The 18,819-nt window shown below is 46.6% G+C and overlaps 1 protein-coding gene across 3 annotated transcripts in view; it reads left to right on the top strand.

Annotated features, from left to right (window-relative positions):
- Positions 1 to 18,819, top strand: part of PTPRA (protein tyrosine phosphatase receptor type A) — a 126,700-nt gene that overhangs the window by 14,832 nt on the left and 93,049 nt on the right. For 2 of the 3 annotated variants that reach the window (XM_030947013.1, XM_030947015.1), the window contains exon 2: positions 14,491 to 14,625. The exons of the other annotated variant lie outside the window; for it this stretch is intronic. The gene's annotated coding sequence lies outside the window, so the exon portion shown is untranslated. The remainder of the gene's footprint in view (positions 1 to 14,490; positions 14,626 to 18,819) is intronic. 3 annotated transcript variants of the gene reach the window in all.

The raw sequence follows: 18,819 nt of genomic DNA, 5'->3' as shown, positions 1-18,819 counted from the left end.
TGAGGGACTGGGGTTATTCCCATTGTGTCACACCAGGCTGCCTGCTGTCCCCAGGGAAAAGGGGATGGATGTGAAATGAAAGGAGGAGTCAGTGCTTCCACACTTGTTGAGAAATGCTGCCTTTTGAAATGCCCTAAGCCTGGAGTCTCTTGCTTGGAGAACAGGTCTGATGTGCCTAAGGATGCTGGCCACTTCCCACTCCAGTTCCTTATTGCTTGGCCCAAAAGGGATTTATTCCCTCAGAAATGGGGCTCACTCAGCCCCCTTCAGGTAATGGGCAGCTGAGGAGGCAACAATTTAATTTTTTCCTGGAATAAAACATCCTGCAAGGACTTCCATGTTTGATAATAAGCTGTGAAACCTTGTGATCTTTGATTTTCAAGTGCTGTGAGCTGAACTCAGTGGTTTAGTCACAGAATCTCTGAATGGTTTGGGTTGGGACCTTTAAAGACCATCCCATTCCACCCCCCTGCCACAAGCAGGGTCACCTTCCATAGACCAGATTGCTCCCAGCTCCATTCAGCCTGGCCTTGGACACTTCCAGGGATGGGACAACCTGTGCCAGAGCCTCACCACCCTCACAGGGAATAATTTCTGCCTAATATCCAATCCAAACTCTTTCACCATTAACATCTGCACTTAATATTCCCACTTCCTGCTTAATAATTGGGGGGATCAAGCCCTGTCTTGTCCAAATTGGGTGTTCTCTGTGGCCCTGGTGCAGCAGCAGTGGCTCCTCCATCAATCCCAGGCTGAGCAGGGAGTGCTGCTGCCCCGGTGCCAAAAGGAAATGAAGGTGCAAAGAGCTGCTGAGTTGTTTCATGGCAGGGGTGAGCTGATGTAAGATGGAGCTGGTGTTGTTTTGGAGAGTTGATTTTTCTGTTCCCTCCTTCCTGCACGTGTTGGACCACGTCTGGTGATGAGTAAGGCAGCTCAGCTTGCTTACCTTGGCGTGCTCTGGCACAGCACCCTGGCCTGGCCAGTGTTTTGGCAGAGCTGTGTCCCACTGGGACTGACACAGAGCCTGGCACAGCTGGTTCTGGGAGTGCTTGGAGGAGAAGGGAGCTCTCACCTGCTGGCAGTGGCCTCTGTGATCATCCAGCACAGAATTCCCAGCTCCACTGGATGTCCTGCGTGCCTGACTCCTGCCTCTGGTTAGGCTGACAGGAAAATGTGGGAACCAGATGTGGCCCACCAACACTATCTTGTTTAACACCCTATCTCCAGATGTTTCCAGCTTGTAGTGCTAATTTCCACTTGCAGCTATCCAAGAGACAAATCCAAGATGCTTGCTGCCTCTAGAAAGAGGAGTCCAACTGACCTTAGTGTTATCTCTTGCTTTGCTCAGTCCCACATCTCTTGCACTCAGATAGGATAACCCCATCTCCAAACTGTCCCTTCCATCTTAAAATCATCTTACAGTGGAATTTTTTTTCTTCATTCTCTGGATAAGAGGATTGAAAAGCAAGAAGAATCAGATTTTTGCTTTAGAAAGAGGAGTCCAGCTGACCTTAGTGTTATCTCTTGCTTTGCTCTATCCCACGTCTCTTGCACCAGGTAGGACAAGCCTGCCCATCTCCAAACTGTCCTTTCCATCTTAAAATCATCTGACAGTGAAATTTTTTCTTCATTATATGGGGGAAGAGGATTGAAAAGCAAGAACAATGGATTTTTGCTTTAGAAAGAGGAGTCCAACTGACTGTAGTGTTATCTCTTGCTTTGCTCAGTCCCACATCTCTTGCACTCAGGTAGGACAAGCCTGCCCATCTCCACACTTTCCCTTCCTACTCAAAATGATCTCACAGTGAAATTTTTTCTTCATTCTCTGGGGGAAGAGGATTGAAAAGCAAGAAGAATGGGATTTTTGCCCAGGAAATGTTGTACTTTGCAAGGGCATTTTATCACATCCTTTTTTGAAGTCTGTAAGAACAGCTTTCTCCAGGGGATGCTCTTCCCTTGGGACTGCACATGCTTTTCTTAAATTTCACCAGCACGTGACCACAGGGCATGGAAGGACTAGCAGGAATGTTCCTAACTCCCTTTGAAAGGCAATCTGTTCTTCCAGCCTCTTGCAGAATCACTCTGACAGGAGACTCTGCAATCAGGCTGCAGAGGTAATTGCATTTGTAATGTGAAAGACAGAACAGGGTCTATAATTCTCATCCTCAACAGGCTCTGTAGGGACTCAAGGTAATCAAAAAAAAAAAAAATAACCCAAACCAACAGACCCAATCACTGCTTCTGACATTTGTGATTGGTCTGGGCAAAATATTAGGAAACAACATACTCAAGGGGACAAGATGATCTCATACAGCTGACTTTAAAGCAACATGCTCCCGTGGAAACTTGTTTCCATGCCTATTCCAGAGCACTGGCTGCTGCCTGGATCTCCCTGGCCCCCCTGGCCCAGCTCAGCTTAGTCAGCAAGTTCCAGTTCAACTTCTGCCTTTTATTTTGTGCCTGTACCTGAGTTAGCTCCATCCCTCAGTAACCAGCTCTTTGTCAGAGGAAAGGCTTCCAGGATGCTGCCAGCAACTCATTGTCCATTTCCTGAGGAGAACTGCTTGCTTTTAAGTAGTTTGCCTGAAATCTTGAATATTCCAGTGCAGCTAAGGCTTCCTGTGTTGGTTAGCTTTCCTGGGATGAAGTTCCAACCACCCACATGAGCTGTCTGGATTTAGTTTTGAGTCTGGAGAACAAATCTCTGCTGTAGGGTTTCACCATCGCCGTGTTGTTGTTCCTCTGACGTTGCGATATGTGACCGTCCTCGATGTGGCAACTGATTTACAAGCAGGAGCTCCCCACTGTTTGTTGCTTGTTTATTGCTGTTTATTGTTGGATTTTGAGGGGTGTGGGGACAGGAGCTGGGCTGGAACAAGTTACAGAGGTTGGATGTAACGGTGTTGAAGAAAATCACATTTGGAGCCCGGTGGCTTGGGCGAGGGATGCTTCTGCCTCTGGCACATCCTCCCTGGTCGTTCCTCCAGTGCAGATCAGACCTTTATGGTGTTCACAGCTCCTGAATACGAAGGCAGTGGAAGGATCTTGGCATCCCAGATGGAGATGAGCTTGTTTGCATCCAAGTTCCTCAAGGTTTTCCTCTAATAAAGCCTTCCTGTTCACCATCTGGCTGGCTGGGACACCAGGCTGGTTCTTTCTTCTGTGTCATCAGAGGTGTGGTGTGGACTTTCCCAGCAGAATGTTGCTCATTCAGTCCCATGTTTTGAAAAAGAATAGACCAGATTATCTTTTCAGAGCCCGACTCTTGCTGGTTTTTCAGCTGGTGTGGCCATGAATGAAGTGATACAGGAGAAGCTTCTCCAGAATTGACTGTACCTTCCTCTCTGCCTCTGAAGGGTTTAGCCTCCCTGAAAGCTTTCCATTCTCATTAAATCCACCCATAGCAATGAAACCTGAAGAAACCATGAACTCCCACCTCCAGCAGGCTGGCTGGTGTTGGTGTTGTTTGGGTTTTTAACTGGGGAGAATGAGTCAGCCTATCCTCAGAAAGCACCAGGACTTTCAGCACCACTTGACCACCAGTTTCCTGTTGCTCCCTTTTGTTTCTCTTTTTTTCTTTTGTTGAAGCTTTTAGGGCCTGGATGCACAATTGTAAGAGTGTCTGGATGTTTCCCTCTACTGGGACTCTACTCTGTGTGTCTTCTCTGCTTATTTTTTTTTCAAAAGGAGAACTGGAAAGATGCAGACATCAAGATCTTGTCCAAACCTCAACTTCTAGAATCATAACTCAACTGCTGGCCTTAGGGAGCTGTCAGGTCTTTAAATAAATCTTTATAAATCAGCATTTACACTGTAGAAATTCACACAACTTGATTGCAGAGTTGCTTAAAGCAGATCTCAAAACATATTAACTATTTTGGGGTAAAGCTTTAATGGTAGGTTAGGTCACAGAGGACTGATGACCATGAAGTTATGGCAAACTCATACCAAACTCTTGTGTTTGGTCTCTGGGATATGGCCTTGGTGTCCCAGACCATGCTTTGCGTGCTGGGCACTCCTATTTTTTATTTTCCTAAAAGAAAGGAACTCAGGGATGTGCAGGAATGCCAGAGCAGAGCTTGTGTGCTGGGGTGCTGAAGGCACATCTTTGTCTTGTCAGCATGTGGGAATATCTGCGTGGAAACCTGTGCTTTTGGGGATGGGAACCATCCTGAGTGAAGGCAGAGCAGATGGGACATGCAGCCTGAACCAGCCTGTCTCGTTTATGCTTTATTAATTAGACATGTTATCAGAGTCATCTGTGTTTTCTTTCCTTTTCTCCTTTCCAAACCAGTTCTGCTGCTTCGCTGCCCGCAGAGCCTCTGATGAGGAGCCCAGTTTGAATCCCTGGGAGTTGCATGGCAGCACTTGTTCATTGTGCTGTGTGTTAGCACCGTAAAAACTTTGGGGAGAGGACTCAGAGGAGTTTTGTGAGCTCTGGGGAATCAGAATTTTGGGTGTTGATGGTGCTGTTGTGGTAGCACATCCTCCCACTGTGTACTGTCAGTGTTTGTAAGAATTTCCATGGGTTAATCACAGAACCACAGAATGGTTTGAGTTGGAAGGGACTTAAAAATCAACTTGTTCCAAACCCTGCCATGGACAGGGACACTTTCCACTCTCCCAGGGTGCTCCAAGCCCCATCCAGCCTGGTCTTGGACTCTTCCAGGGATCCAGGAGCAGTCACAGCTTCTCTGGGCAAGCTGTGCTGCTGCTTTCCTTGGATGCTTAAAAACTGACATGGATCAGGAAGGTGACTGGATAAACTGGTGGAAGGAAGGTATAAAGATCCCTGGGTAGAAACGGTCAGTGCTGAAGACTGGGAAATGTTCTGGGGAGGAAATGGTACAGACTGGTGTGGGTCTGACCTTGCTTCTTAGACTTGCTGCTGGTTGCTCTTGGAGGTATTATTGAATTAAGCAGATCTCAGATGGGGTCTGTTGTGCCTGATGGGACAGTGTCAGGCTGCCCTTGTGCACATTCAGTTTTAAGATTTTACTGAAAGGCAGAGAAGCCTTTTCCAATGCTGGGGTGGGAGCAAGGAGGAGGGATTTTCTCAGATACCCTTTGAACCTTTATCTCCCAGCAGGTTACCTTCTGAATCCTCAATGTCAGTGCCCTTTATCTGTATGTAAGGGTGAACTGGGTCATAAAAACCCTTTGAGTGAACCCCTTACAGTCTCAGGCTGCTCCAGTGGAGGTTCAGGTTGGTCATTAGGTGGAAATTCCTCATAGAAAAGGTGATAAAACATTGGACTGGACTGCCTAGGGGGGTGGTGGAGTCCCGTCCCTGGAGGTGCTTAAGGGAACACTGGAAGTGGCACTCAGTGCTCTGGTCTGGTTGACAGGGTGGTGATGGGTCACAGATTGGACTCAGTTATCTTGGAGGTCCTGTAGAGCCTGGGTGATTGTGTGTGTGCCCATCTCTGAGGTGGGAGATGGTGAAACAGGAGTTGGATTCAATGATCCCTGCCTGGGTCCCTTTGAGCTCAGGATATTCTGTGATTCTCTGAAACCCCATAAAGCCACCCTGAGTATCCTTTCTGACACCTGGCTCTTTTTTATGGCCACCATTTGGTGAGGTGAAGGGAAGACCTATGGATTTGCTTTGTCTGATGCCCTTCCAGGGAAAATTCCCACTCCCTGAAGGAGCAGCAGGATCATCCCTGCGCACACAGCAGGGAAATGACTTTTCACAATGGGCTGGCTTGGATACTGCCCAGATCCCTTCTCTTACAGCAGGACAAGATGATGACCATGTCCAGGCTCTTCCCTGGCACACACACTCAGAATATGTTATCCTTGAAGTCCTTTTCCCAGGCGTGGCATGCCTTTGTGCAGGCACAGCCTGTACCCTGCTAATAGGATGCTGGTGGCTTCTGTCAGCCACTTAATTGGGTCCCTGGGTGCTGGGATATTTCCTGCTGCTGCATCCTCTTCCCAGAGCTATTCCTCCAGCTTGGGAACCTCCCTGCTGATGAAGGTGTGATGCTGAGCTCTCTGCAGTGCCCGGAGGTTAAATCCCAAATAAAGCTTTGGGATTGCTCACAGCCCTGGGGTGGGGGATGCACACACTGAGAGGTTGCTGGAGGGATTTTAATTGTGTTGTGTTTATCGAGCTGGCTGTAAACACAGCAGGAGGTTGCTGCATCTCCAGAGCCTGGGAGCCAAAGGTGTATCGATCTCAGGGAGCTGTGGGACTCAGGTACACCCTGGTGGAGATCTCAGCTGGGTTATTTCCAGCTGAGGATGAAATTTCTCCGTGTCCTGCCCTTCCTCCTCAACTCTGTCAAGCTGTAACAATTTTATAACCCAACTTTGTCAGCGGATTCCTCCCCAAAGCAAGAAGCCCTGTTGCTAGGAGTGGGGTGGGGGGAAACCTCAGGAATACTCATGTTCAGCAGTCCAGCACTGCAGATAACATTGAGTCACTGCTGAAAGCCTCAAAGCAAAACAGATGTTCGGTTTCTAGTGACTGAGTAAGTATTAAAGGTACCAGATGAGCAAAGTTTTAACTGAGATACTTAATTTGTGGTTGGCAGCTGAGACAAAGCATGAGCAAACAAGGTGCAATGCAGGAATGGTCTCCCTCCTGTCTTACACATGCTGGTGTGTTTTCACAAAACTTTTTTTGTTCCATTTTTTTCCCCATTTTTAAAAAAAATCTTTCCGGCTTGACTCATTCTCTCTGTAGTTGTAACCTTTAGTTCTGGGTGGGAAGGCAATTATTTTGTGAGACATGAGACCAGTGGCAGGGTGAGTGGGCTCTTGTTGCTGCCTCTGTCATCTCCTTGTTTGACAAGTCACTTCTCCAGGAGTAGTTTGTGTCTCTGAAGTTGGGGATAATTACATGTGTTGTCAAAAATAAGGAAACTGGGCTTAATGGTGCATCTGCTCAGCCTGACTTTTGAATTCATGAATGAGTAGAAAACGTGGAATGTGGCTGTCATGCAGCTGCTAGCCTTCCAGCAAGAGACAATTTTTGATGATTATATTCTTTAAAAAAAAAAAAAATTAGGATGAGGACTGTGATCCCAGGATCCTGGGCTCGTTGGGCAGCCGGCACTGGGAGCTTCTGGAGCTGCTGCTGGTGGAGGTGTTGGGTTCTCTTTGCTTTGATCCCTGGTGAGGAACCTGCAGCACTGTCTGGCTGTGTGGAACAGAGGTGCTGAATCCCTCCTTGCCACCCACACCTGAGCAGGTGATAACACAAAAGGGAAGGAATTGTGTCCTGTCCCTCCTCGTCTTGTGGATTCCTCAATGAGTACCTCATGTAAAACACGTGAGAACCCTGAGAAAGAGGACCCTGATCAGAGCTTCCCTCCTTGGTAAGTCCATAAATCAGCTCCCTCTGTACTTTCTGGAGGAGTGACTCTCATTGTGGCTGCTCAGCACCACAGGAAGGACAAAATAGATTTCGGGTTGCTTTCCCTGGGGTGTGGGAAGTGGATTTGTATTGCTAAACCCACGTGGGAGCTGAAGCCAAGGCTCCATCCCACTAGTCCTGCAGGATTTAAGGTTTTTTGGCAAGTTCTAGATTATTTCTATTAAGAAAAAGGCTTTTTGGATCTCAGTTCTGAGGGTTGCCTCCCTTTGGAGGCTTTCTCAGGAGCCCATGTGCTGAGCACTTCATCTTCCACCCCACTTAAGGGAAGAGGGACAGACACCAAACCCTGCTGGCACCTTATTTCACTTAATTCTCCCATTTAATTGCTCCTACTTCGGCTTTTAAGAGAATCTCTGCCAAAATCAAGAAGCTAAAAATTAAAGTAATTATTGTGGTGATGGAAACAATCAAAGAGGCCACCAGGCTCCTGCTCTGTGTGCTGTGGAGGAAGGAGGAGGCTGGGATTGAGCTCATCTCCTGGGACACGCTGAGCTCCAAGAGTTAATTTTGTTCCTGACTTCTCTGTCCATGAGTAATCCATTTGTGCTGGGAGGAAATGGCAAGTTCTTGCAGTGAGGACAGGCTTCACTGCTGGAGAAAATGATGCCTATTTATCATATGATGCTCTCTGTGCCTTTTTTTATTTGTCCTTCATCTGAACTAAGCTCTTTGGTGATGAGCTTCTCTGTCTGACAGCAGATTTTGTAGAGGCTTGCACGAGTTTTTCTTTCCTGCATTTGCTGTTTCCCTGCAATTCCTCACCAGTTTGTGCTGGGAAGGAGCTGGACAGGAAAGGATCTGGGAGTCCTGCTGGACATCAAATAAAGTGCCCAAAAAGGACAGTGGTGGGCTGGGCTGTGGGAGACAAAACTCTTCCAGCAGGTCCAGGGAGGAGATCCTGCCCCTCTGCTCAGCACTGGGGAGGCCACACCTGGAGCACTGGGTCCAGGACAGGAGGGACATGGACAGACTGGGGACAGCCCAGGGAGGAGGGGGCTGGAGCATCTCTGCCTTGAGAAAGGGCTGGGAGAGCTGGGACTGCTCAGAAGGAGAAGAGAAGGTTCCAGGAAGGGATGGGAGAGCTGGGACTGCTCAGAAGGAGAAGAGAAGGTTCCAGGAAGGGCTGGGAGAGCTGGGACTGCTCAGAAGGAGAAGAGAAGGTTCCAGGAAGGGCTGGGAGAGCTGGGGCTGCTCAGAAGGAGAAGAGAAGGTTCCAGGAAGGGTTGGGAGAGCTGGGAATGCTCAGAATGAGAAGAGAAGGTTCCAGGGGCCTCATCCCTGTCCATCCACACCTGCAGGGAGGGTGCAGAGAGGACAGAGCCAGGCTCTGTCAGTGGTGGCCAGGGACAGGACAAGGGGCTGTGGGCACACAGTGACCACAGGAGGGTCCCTCTGAACAGCAGGGAACACTTTTTGGCTGTGAGGGTCACCAGGTGCTGACACAAATTGCCCAGGGATGTTGTGGAGTCTCCATCTTTGGGAATATTCAGCATTTATCTGTCCACAATCATGGGCAGCTGGCTCTGTGTGACCCTGCTGAGTTGGAGCAGACAATGTCCAGACATTTCTTCTCACCTCCACCACTGTGAGACACAGAGCTCAAGGTCCTCAGGAGATGCAGGGCTGGGCTGAGCCCTCTGCAGGGGTGTGACTTGTGCACAAATGCATTTGGCATCGAACAGCACTGTGTGATCACATCTCCTTTGCTGTAAGAATGTAAAATGGCTTAATAATTCTTCTCCTGCTGTTTTGGATTAATTTCTATCTTTATGCTATGTGTTTTTTAGGCTTGTTTCCTCCTTTCACCTTCCCAGCTGTCTCCTCAGAGCAAACTTCCGTGACTCTTATTGTTCTGCTTGTTTTTATTCTCCTTCTTGGGTAAATGTTTGGTGGGTTTTTTTAAGTGTGGTTTCCTAAATCTCTGCAAAACGCTTTTTTTAAAGTATTACTTGCAAAAGAAAGAGCAAGGAGCTTTAATTCAGGTGCATGCCTCCCTTTATCTGCTTTTCTTTTAGAAAGTGACTAAAGCCACTGATAAATAATGCTAATTTTTGCTGCCATCTGTGAATGCAGGACCAAGCTGTTTCAGAGCAGCATTTTTTAGTGCTCTGTGTGTTCAGGGAGGGAAGGAAAAAAGCTCTTTGCTTTAGCAGCAATAACCCATCTCCCACAAGTTGTAGTCTGTGCTCCCATCTACCACTAAAACCCAAAGCAAACAAAGATTCTTGCAGAGACAGGAAACCTTTTTGGGTGTAATTGCTGGGAGGTCTTTTTGCTTGCAGGATTTTTGGGTTCACCCAGAAAAGCAGCCGAGCAGGGCTGCGGTTCGCTGGGGTGGATTTCTGATGAGCTCTCACTGGGCTTTAATTGGACTTTTTTTGGCAGCTCTGGGAGTTTCAAACACCCTCTGCAAGAGTCTCCTGGCCATGCTGAGTGAAAATGTCCCAGGGAGGGAGGGAAGGAGGGAGGGAAGGGCTGGTGCAGTGATGGAGGCACAGCTGAGCTACGCCCTGATGACAGCCCTGCCTCCAGGCTCCTTTATTTTGGCCTGGAGCCTTAGTTTACATAATCCTGCCCTGATCCCTCATCTTCTGCATGGATCAACCTCAGAAGACCCTCCAGTCTGACCAGATCAAACTGGGAAGGAGGTCTCTCCCATCACCTGAGCCAAGAAGTGCTGGTGTTGGTGGAATCAGGTGGCTTTGGCTGGATCAGAAGACCTCACCAGTGCCAGGACTTGATTTTGGGGCTCTTTTGGAGGCTGGAAAAAAGAAATCAAACCTTGAACATGGTCTGGAGAGCTGTGGAACAGGTGTGGCTTTGGAGCCTGTGTATTGAATAGGTGCAACCCTGCATGGGAGAGGTCTCACCTGCACAGTCCAGGGGACTTTTTCTCGTGGTTTTATCTCTGGGTTGTGTGAGTTTCCCATACCAGAACTGGACTGTGATTTAGGACCAGTTTCCCATTCCCAAACAAGAACTGGACTGTGATTTAGGATCATTTTCCCAAACCAGAACTGGACTGTAATTTAGGACCAGTCTCCCAAACCAGAACTGCACTGTGATTTAGGATCAGTTTCCCATTCCCAAACCAGAATTGACTGTAATTTAGACCAGAATTGGGCTGTAATTTAGGATCAGTTTCCCAGACCAGAATTGGACTGGGATTTAGAATCAGTTTCTCCCAAACCAGAACTGGACTGTGATTTAGGACCATTCTCCTAAACCAGAACTGGACTGTGATTTAGGACCAGTTTCCCATTTCCAAACCAGAATTGGACTGTGATTTAGACCAGAACTGGACTGTGATTTAGACCAGAACTGGACTGTGATTTAGGTTCAGAAACCAGAACTGGACTGTTATGTAGGATCAGTTTCCCAAGCCAGAATTGGACTGTGATTTAGGATCAGTTTCTCCCAAACCAGAATTGGACTGTGATTTAGGATCAGTTTCCCAAACCAGAACTGGACTGTGATTTAGGATCAGTTTTCCAAACCAGAATTGGACTGTGATTTAGGATCAGTTTCTCCCAAACCAGAACTGGACTGTGATTTAGGATCAGTTTTCCAAACCAGAATTGGACTGTGATTTCGGATCAGGTCTTTAGGGAAGCTTGTCACAGTGATGTGTAATAGCATAATAAAACCCTAACTGCTTCACTTTAATGTGTCAAATGACTCATTTACAGTGTCAGCTGGGAGAGATGAGGCTCTATGAGATAAGTAAGACTTGCATGAGGAGGGAATATTGAGTAATGGACCCACAGCTATAATTGGAGGAGGAATAGATCTTCCATTTCACATCTGAGGAAGTGGTTTATCTGTGCCCAGTCTGTAAGTGGATGATTCTTCTCTCAACTTCCTCCACATATTCCCCACTTCCTCTGTGTAATATTCCTGTTATTTATAACTGCTGCTTTGGATCCCATGGGCAGATGCTGCCTGCATTTCTGTATTATATAGAAGTTGAGGTCCAACAGGTTGGTGGATAGTCTTGACCTTCTGGGGGCAAAGAATTGATATGGAAGCGGAGAAAACATTTATGTCCCTATAACTACCCCCTTTTTCTCTATATTTATATGTCTGACTATAGAGCAGCCCTGTCCATCTCTTACCATCCCACAGGAAGCCAGGGAAGTGGCAGACAGACATACAAATGATTATTATATTTGATCAGGCTTGGAAATGGGCTGGAGATAAAGCCCTTGGTGTTTACTGGACCATTAAACATTTATTATCATCTCTCCAGCGTGCTGGTGGTGCTGTAAATAACAGCTGTGACAAAAGACTGGGGTCAGCAGTGGCCTTTTGCACCAATATTTGTAAATGCAGAAGCAGGTCCTGTGATTTTAAAGAGCTTGGCTGAGGGGAGCATCTGCCCAATGCCATGGAGAAAAGGGGCAGATGAGCCAGCCAGAGCTCCTCTTTATCACAAGGAAATGCTGAAATCGTAGGAAGTGGGAGAATTTAAACAACACTGAAAAAAAGATTAGAGCCAGAGTTAGGAGTTAATTTATCCCTGCCCTTCCTAACAAAAATACTGAATGCACTTGGATCAGAACAGCTTTTGGATCTGGATTTAATTAGGTGGAAGGAGGGTTCAGGCCTCTCTCTCCCCAGCTCAGCCACGTTCCACGAGGCATTTCCATCATCAGATTTTTATTTCCCTTTCCCCCCTTCCCAGGATTTTGCAGGGAGAGGAGAAGTGTTGCTGCAGGGCTGGAACTTGGCTTATGGGGCCTGAGCTGCAGCACCTGGGTGGATGATGGGGCTTTTGAAAGGGGGAATATGAAGGGATTACTCTACTGCTGGGAGGCCACAGCCTGGTGATTCCTACTGCAGGCAATCCCTCTGAAGTCAATGAGATTGGAAAGCGTGTAAATCAGTATGGAATTCAGCGTTTTCCTGGAAAAGTGGGGGGGATATTTGTTTTACTTGCATATAAATTACTCCTAATAAGGCTCCACAGACACAAGTGATCCTTCTCATCACTCTGTTGCTCCTTCCAGTCCTAGAGTTGCTCCTGCTGCCCTCTCATTTTGAAATAATTTTGCCAGAAAAGCCTCCTGCGTGGGAATTCTGTGTGCTTGGGAAGCGTTGCTGGGAATGACTCAGGCGGGAGCGAGTCCTCGTGCGCTTGGGACCTGCGGTGTGAGCAGAGAAAGGAGACAGGCTTGTTTTCACACTCCCTCATTTTGTGTCTCTGCCGCGCTTCTGTTCCACCATTCAGATGCCATCAGGCTGAGGGATAATTAGAGGGAGCCTGTTTTGCTGCAGAGCCGGATTGGGAATCCACATGGCCGTGAGCAGGCTGGGTTATTTCTTGGGGAATGGAGTGGGTGTCCAGGGAGCACTGCTGCAGCACCAGGGAGAAGATGCTCTGCTGCTCCTTCCCTTTGCCTGCAGAATGGATCTCCTTTCTCCAACTTAAATAAATCCATAGAAACACAGAATGGTTTGGGTTGGAAGGGATCTTTAAGACGGTTTAGTTCCAAGTGGCAAGGAGACCTTCAGCTAAACCAGGTTGCTCCAATCCTCATCCAGCCTGGCCTTGGACACTTCCAGGGATGTTGCATGTGAGGATATTGGTTTTTCAGTGGTGCTCTCTAGCCTGGCAGTCTCCATCACCTTCACCAGAATGATTAAGGGACACCTGGAAGCTGCTGTTTGTGACAGTGTTCACAGGAGTCTTAGGATGAGGGGAGACGAGGATCTGACTCCATGTTTCAGAAGGCTTGATTTATTATTTTATTATATATATTACATTAAAACTATGCTACAAGAATAGAAGAAAGGATTTCATCAGAAGGCTAGTTAAGAATAGAAAAAGAATGGAATGATAACAAAAGCTTGTGTCTTGGATAGAAAGTCCGAGCCAGCTGGACTGTGATTGGCCGTTAATTAAAAACAACCACATGAGACCAATCACAGATGTACCTGTTGCATTCCACAGCAGCAGGTAACCATTGTTTACATTTTGTTCCTGAGGCCTCTCAGCTTCTCAGGAGAAAAAATCCTAAGGAAAGGATTTTTCATAAAATGTGTCCGTGACAGCTGTTGGAGCATCGGTTCTGCTGCTGCCTTTGCTGTGGGTGGGCGGTTTGGGTGCTTTCTGTGTGAGGCTTTAATGCCCTAATAAAGCATTAGAACAAAGAGCATCAGCTTTTCTCTTGCTCCATCCAGGAGGCCATTGAATTTTGCCAGATGTTCCCACGCTACAGGTGGTTTCAGCTGTTTTACACTCACCTTAAAAAATGCACCGTGCCTGTTTGTGCTTTGCACAGCATGTGGAAGATGTAACCAACTTGAAAATGAGATCTAAAACTGGAGGAGTCCTACAGAAAGTAACTGAGGAGCCAAATATGAATAACTGAGGAGAGAACCAAGTCCCATCAAGCTGGTTGCCAAGGGAATAATTCACTTGTCTCTCCCCCAGCCTGGTGGAATATTGTTTTCCTGTCTTGCCAACATACCCACGGCTCCAGAGGAGCCACTCTCACTCCTGTAGATGCTTTAACTGATACATTCCTAATTCCACCTTGGGGCTGTTTTCATGAGCAGAGAGCCTTTGAAGGCACCTTCCCCTGTTCCAGGCCTCCAGAGGGGTTTGTGCTGTCCACAGGTTTGTCCTCTCTTCCCACTGGTATTGGCTGGCCTGATGAGTACCTGGCTCCTGCCCATAAACTTTCGCTTTCCTCTCCAAAAATAAGGGCATTTTAAGGCAGCAATCTAGATTTGGATGTAAAGTCTTGCAGAAAATGAGATCATTCCAGCTTCAGGCCAAGTGGTGTGTGTTCTTTGGTGTCCTCTCTGCAAAACAGAACAATTTAAGACTCATTTTTTGTTGTTAATTAACTGCTGCTGTATTAACAGGCTGTGGGTTATTCCCTGAAATATGAGCTGTGGTCTTCAGTCTTCTCCTTGACCATCTCCCTGTCTTCTGCAAGCTGAGCTTGGAATACTTGGATAAACTTATTTTATATGAGGACTACAATAATGCCTGGGACAATCTCAGTCATAAAGAACAGAACCCAAGCATTTGGGGCAGAAAAAGGCTGTTTCACCTTGGCACATGCCACTCACTGGGTGTTCCTCTCTTCCAGGGTGCTTTGAGAATAATCATCAGCCTTAACAAGGATTGATTGTGTGCTCCTCATCCTCCTGGTTTGGTTTTAATCAGAAAAAGCTTTGGCTGTCACGTCAGGGAGGCGAAGAGGTGAATGAACGTCCCTTTCAAGGTACAGTAGAGGCATGGATGAGATGTTTGGGGTGTGGAGCTGGTGCTGGTGCAGCCTTTGGAGGTTCCAGGGGGTGCAGCTTCCTCATGGATTCACATCCCTCAATCCTACACGGAGAAATCTGCACTCCATTGTTCCCTTGTTCAATCCTAATAAGTGCAGTCTTCTTAGTGTTGGCTTTGTTTTGGTGCAAACTTGGATAAATCCAGTGTTTTGTCTCCATTTACCTTTAAAGAATCTTTCATTTTTGAAACTTTTGGGTTGTGTCATAAGTAGAGTTTGGGCGTCAATATTTGCACTATTTTGATGAAAATTTTTAATAAATTTCTTTTTGTTGTCTATACAAACCAGTATTACACTAAACTGAATTAGCATTAGACTGAAATATATTCTTACTTTGGTGCAGATGGGCACGAATTCTTGCATGAATGATTTATAAAGGAGGGGAAAAGAAAAAGCCCAGGTGTTCTTGAGGAAAGGAAAGCCATGGAGTAAAAAGAAAGGTTCCAGAGTAAGAAGTGTTACTCAGGACATTGGTGAATTAAAACCCAACATCCATCAGGGAGTTTGTGGGAAGTTTTTCTGGTCAAAGTTCTTCCCGTGGTCTAACCTGTGGAAAAGATTGAAGAATGCTTTTAAAAATTAAAAATAAAAACCCTACTGTAAGATTTCTTGTTGGGTGTTTGGAAGGACTCGTTCCAACCCAGGTGGATTCCGTGCTGGGATGGTGCTGCTGGAGTAGCAAAGGGAGATGTGCCTGTGAAACCTGGGGATTTGTATCAACAAGGTCTTTTCCTCAAGCATTTCTTGTTGCTGTGGCTTTCACAGGTTCACCCTGTCTGGAGAAGTAGTTTGTATTTGTGGTTTGATATTTCCTTAAAGCCTCCGCACAGTGTCCAACCAACAGTGCCTGCTTCACAAACTTAACCAATTTATGGTTTCCTATAAAAATTCTTTGAACTCATTGCAAATCTGATTTGATACCTCAGTGCCAAACTGAAGCCAATCCTAGCTTTTAGGGTTGACTAAATCCTTCCCTTGGAATCTGTGTGATATTTAGCAGTGAGTTTCACATCTATTTGTGTGTGTTCCTCTCTGTACTTCACTGAATTTCATGCTGTGTTTTGTTATCTGTATTTTTAAGTTGTTTTTTTTGAATTTTTTTCTTGCTCACTTTTTGATTTGGGGAAAACTCCTCTTGAGGTCAGCAGCTGAGTGAATCCCAGTAATTAGGGTTGTCCTGTGCAGGGCCAGGAGCTGGACTTGGATGATCCTTGTGGGTCCCTTCCAACTCAGGGTGTTCTATGAATGTAATGTACTGAGAAGTGGCCAACTGTCCTAGGAGAAAGACTTTGTCTTTGGTGCCTGCTTTCTCCATAGCTGATCCCAGAAAATGATTAAATTCAGTGAGACTGAAGTCTCAGAATTAATTAATATATGATGCTCAGCATAAACATTAATAGACTAAACTCCATTTATTTTTAAGTTTTTGGTAGTGTAAGAAAAGGCTTTTTTAGAGAAGCAAGAGCTTGGTTGTGCCTATCAGGGCTTCTGAGCTCTTTGGGGTTGGAATTCAGTGGCCAGCTGGAATCCTGGAGCTGCTGGGATTGGCAGGATGTTCCTGGAGCCACATGAAGAGCAGTGGCCATGGGTCACTGTGGCTACTGGTGTGTGACTGGCCAGGTGAAATGGTCTCAAAAAATTTGTGAGTTTGTGTGTTTGTGAGTAGTTTGTCTTGCATGATGAACCCCCATGTGGATGTGACTCTGTTGGCTGAAGTGAAATAGTCCTCAGCACCTTCCTTTTAAAATTTGGATTAAACAGAAGCTTCTTCAACAGAGTCCTTTTGGAATAAGACAGCAAAGTCCACCCTGAGGTCATGGGACATGTTCACCATCTTAGGTAGTGTGGGATTCTAAGGGGAATTCAGAGATGGAGTGTCAGATGTGTTCATCATATCCAGAGCCTCTTGACTCCTGTGGGCTACTGGAATGACATTTTGGGCTGAGTGTTTTTTCTCTCTCTAAAATGGGGGTTGTGAAGCAGCTGATGGGAGCTGGAAGGGCTTGTGCCCCCATTTCTGCTTGTGTTTCATTATCCATCACTTCCCGATTGGTGTCACAGGGCCAGAGCATTCAGATTTGGATTATGTGGGGGAAAAGTGATGCATGGAGCCTGTACAAAGCTGCCCACTCAGATTTCTGGGCTTTGTTTGCACGGGTCACATTCGCTTGTCACAAGTTGCTGTCTTCTTTTTGTCAGCTCTTTCAGCAGTGTGACACTTTTATTCCAGCTCGGGCAGAGCAGCAGTAGTGCTGGCAGAGCAGGGAGCCTGTGTTTGCAGAGCACAGGTGAGAAGACTTCTGAATTTAGATCTGAAATGTTGATTATATCCTAAATAGTTCTTTCTGTGCAATTGGAAACCTTGGGATCCCGGACTTCATTGTGCTCCCAGCTCTGGTGGCACCTCTGAGTAGAGATCATGGTGGTCTCAAAGCAAAATTGGTTCAAAGTGCATTACTGGAGGAGGGGAAGGAGTGTGGCAGGTAGGAACAGACCCCCTACCAGACAGGTGCTCTCTGTCCCAGAGGGTATGAGTGGGAACTGTAGAATATTTGGTTGGAAAGGTTCTTTAAAGGTCATCTCATTCCACCCCAGCCATGGGCAGGGACACCTTCCACCATCCCAGGGTGCTCCAAGCCCTGTCCAGCCTGGCCTTGGGCACTTCCAGGGATTCAGGGGCAGCCACAGCTTCTCTGGGCACCCTGTGCCAGGGCCTGCCCACCCTCATAGTCAAGAAATCCCTTCTAAAATCTGCTTTCACACATTTTCCATCATAATCATTTTCATGATCCCAGCAGGTTTACAGGAAGGGTAGGTGGGAAGCATTCCTGATGCCATGCAAAACCTGGAATGGCAATGTGGGCAGGATCATCTTCTCCAGGTCTTTAGACCACCAGCCCCGAATTAAGCTCACAGAAATAGTTTTGTTTGAGAAAATCAAGAGCATTGTTCAGAAATGCTGGGATTTCTCTGGAAATTCAGCTTTCAAAATGCGCAGAGAAGCCACCTCTGCTCCCGGCAGTGGGTCGGAAGCTGGGTTTTTTGGGATTGCTGCCAAGAAGCATTTCTTGGAAACCCTTCAGTGTGCAGTGTGAACAGCAGGACAGGAGGTCTGGGTTTGAACTCAGGATGATAAAACCAGGGAGGTTTTGGCAGGGCTGTGTTCAGATGCTTCGTTCTTGGCCTTTCTCCTTGGGGTGGACGGGCAAACTCCTGCCTGGGCTGGCTCAGAAACTTCCCTCTGACTTTGTTGCAAAGCTGAATTTTCCACTGACTAGGAAAGTTTTTCGGATTGAAACAGTTCTCTTAATTTTTTAGATGGATTTCTCCAACTCATTGACTACACCCAGTCTGTATTTTTGAATGAAACTAGTGCTGAACTTTCCCTGCAGGGGCAAGAATTTTCATAAAATCATGAAATGGCTTTGGATTGGAAGGGACCTTAGAGACCATCCGCTTCCAACACAGGCACATCCTCCACTAGACCAGGTTGCTCCAAATCCCATCCAGCCTGGGAATTCCCTGAAACCATCCCCTGATTTTGTGATTCTTTGAATCATGGATGAAGCTGTAGCCTGGAGTATCAATTACTCCTTGACCCAGGTCAAACTTTCCCCTTTTTTTCTGTTCCCCATTGCTCTCTCTGAATCCCTTCTTTCTATTTTTTTTTTAGGAAACTATAAAATTTATGTGGAGAAGGAAGGAAAATCTCTTTCTTACTGCAAGGGCCAGGTCAGCATCTTTTTTTTAAATCCCTGTGAGAGTAATTTGTCAGAAAACCTTGTGGGAAGCACAGAGCTTGAGCCTAGAGGAGCCAAGCTGAGCTTGAACACTCCCTTGATTGGAGCTCATATCGTCAGCAGGACCAGAAATCTTTTTATCAGTGACTTTACAGGATAAGAAAGAGAATTTCCCAAAGGATGGGCTTCTTCCCTAAGTTTCATTCTCCAAGGAGGCCCTGAGAAAAGCAGATCCACTGGGAAGTTGGTAGCTCCAGACAAGTAGGTGCATGCTCTGGTGTGCATTCTCACCTGTAGGTACACAGAGAGCTTTCCCAAATTGCCCAGAACCTGAGAAAATGGAGATAAAATCAGAAAGGCAATTGCAGTTAATTACACTTCAAGGCAACGG

This window comes from Camarhynchus parvulus, chromosome 4, assembly GCF_901933205.1.
Source record: "Camarhynchus parvulus chromosome 4, STF_HiC, whole genome shotgun sequence".
Classification (NCBI taxonomy): domain Eukaryota; kingdom Metazoa; phylum Chordata; class Aves; order Passeriformes; family Thraupidae; genus Camarhynchus; species Camarhynchus parvulus.
This window is presented reverse-complemented; position numbering and strand designations above follow the sequence as displayed.